Genomic DNA, 2,344 nt, shown 5'->3' with positions numbered 1-2,344 from the left:
CAATTGACTCACGCTTTCAACAATGATAAATACTAAATCTCCACAAAACCCCTTCTATGATTATGCTTTAGTCAAATCGTTGCGATAGCTTGGAGTTACAAATTGAGAAACGTCAACTTACGTGACAATGATTAGTTTGACAATGAAAAACTGAAATGTTGCTTCAACGACACTGCAATACCCCAAAGACCCTGAATCACAAATATTTACTTGATAAACTGAAAAACAGAGTGGTAAGCAAAGATGGCTAGTGGCTAGCAGTGGAATCCAGGACGCGCATCAAGTCCTATTTGGGACTCGTCAGCTGGATGTACCTGCATCTCAGAGTTGATGTTCACTCTGGGACTAGAACCCAGTACCTTTCACTCCAAACGCCATTTTCGTTATCCACTCAGCCACTGAGTCCTGATAGCCACTTGCTTGTGCAATGGAGTGAAGTTGAAATTTACTTAGTATTGTTTGTTTGGATCTTCCCATTGATGTTTTTAGGACTGCAACTGATCAGTCTCTAATTGGCATATGTGTATGTTTTATACGTTTTATACATTTTTTCAATGAACTGCAACGATGTTTTTTCACACAAATAATATTTAGTACCCGATGCGAGTGGACAATTATTACATAAATGAATTTTACATCCGTAAAGCAAAATATATTGATACATTGAAAACTCGATTATTCAATTATAACCCGTAAGTTGTCATAATCTTACTGATATAAAAGCAATACTTTTTAACTAGAAAGATTTGAATATATTTTAATCATACTGATCTTATGGGTTGATGCCTTCTTCTGAATAGGAACCATTTTACCGTGAAATCAAATTGATTTGGTGAACTGATTGAATGGTGTGTATGGTTCGATTTAGACGTCTTCCCACTAAAATGTTTAACCTATATGCTAACTAAACTCTTAGAAAACAGCAGGACATAAATATTATTTCTCTTAAGCAAACTTTCTGTGCCTACATTATATTATTTAAAAACGTAATGAGGTAAGAAGATTGCATTCACTTTTATAACTCAAACGACAAATGCTATTTGTACATTATCCCTATTACTACCATCATATCATGTAACACCTTCACAGGAGATTTGACACTAACTATTATAGTAGACCGAAATAACAAACTAAAATCTATGTAAAATATAACCACTAATGATTTAAATCTTTCAAATAACCATCCGTCTAGTCCCTTTAAAGATGAAATTAAACTTACTTTTTTTACTAAATATTTACCCATAATTTCGGATAGTTTATTTAAGAAAGGTTAGTACTTTAATGATATTCCATCTGAATATAAGAATCCATAATATGATCAGGTTATAAAAGAATTAAACCATTTTCTTTTATTCAGACCTATTCTTTGAACGGACATAATTTGTTTAACACGATTGTTGTGTGCATGTAAATCACTTCACTTAACAATCTGTTAAATGTTTTCAAAGTTAATACGAGTCACCACTGAAATCTGTATGTTTTCCTGATTACGTAAATGAAACAAAAGTTACTCAAAAAAATAAATGTTAACATAGTGATTACTTGTTGCCTTTTCGTATAATACTATAGCAACTTTCCTATATCAATTTAGATTATGATTAGATTTTGTTAAGCACTTTTATTAACCTACTTAACAGACAATGTTACCCGAGCGGTAAGGATTCATCTATTTCATCGTAGTATTATGATCACATGTGATGGCCTACTCACATATCTCTCTAGCTTAGATGTTAATCGCTTAAATATCAATCGATGAATTATCCTCTTTCCCATGGATATATGCGTTCGAATCCTATTAATAGCCCTTTCACTGCCTTGCTGCGCCTTTAATCGACTTCATCATAAATTCGCCTCCGTACTCTCTCGCTAGTATACATATTCGCCTCTCTACTCCAAACCCGCTTGATATGGTTATAACTTTGTTGTCTATGCTATCGTCTGGTAAAATATAGTTGCCGCTTCTAATTGCTTTATATACTAATTTCCTCTTCGTACTAATCATATTATTCACCATGCATATTACAAACTATGGGGATATTTAATATTTTGACATTCCGGCTTGTATGTTTTTCTCTTTATTAATGGAATTAAAGGCGAATAAAGTACTAAAGTAAAAGCAATTAAAGTATTGTTTGTAAAGATCAGTATAAGTTCCTCGAAATATCATATTTAGCATATACATAATATAATGGAAAATGTTTTAAGAGCAGACTTATCTAATAGTTACTTATTAAAATCTTTGCTTGTTTTTTTTACATTTCCGCATATTAACTTTATAACTATTAAAAAGTTGCAAGCGTAAGTCAATTGAAGCTAGACCGCCAAGGAAAACCTGGAAGCACTG

The 2,344-nt window shown here is 32.5% G+C and overlaps 1 protein-coding gene across 1 annotated transcript in view; it reads left to right on the top strand.

Moving 5' to 3' along the window:
- Smp_194190 (Nep2 peptidase (M13 family)) overlaps positions 1–2,344 on the top strand; it is a gene marked incomplete at both ends in the record, with an annotated part of 27,449 nt that overhangs the window by 19,298 nt on the left and 5,807 nt on the right. The window lies entirely within an intron of this gene.

Source organism: Schistosoma mansoni, chromosome 2 (genome assembly GCF_000237925.1).
Source record: "Schistosoma mansoni strain Puerto Rico chromosome 2, complete genome".
Classification (NCBI taxonomy): Eukaryota; Metazoa; Platyhelminthes; class Trematoda; order Strigeidida; family Schistosomatidae; genus Schistosoma; species Schistosoma mansoni.
This window is presented reverse-complemented; position numbering and strand designations above follow the sequence as displayed.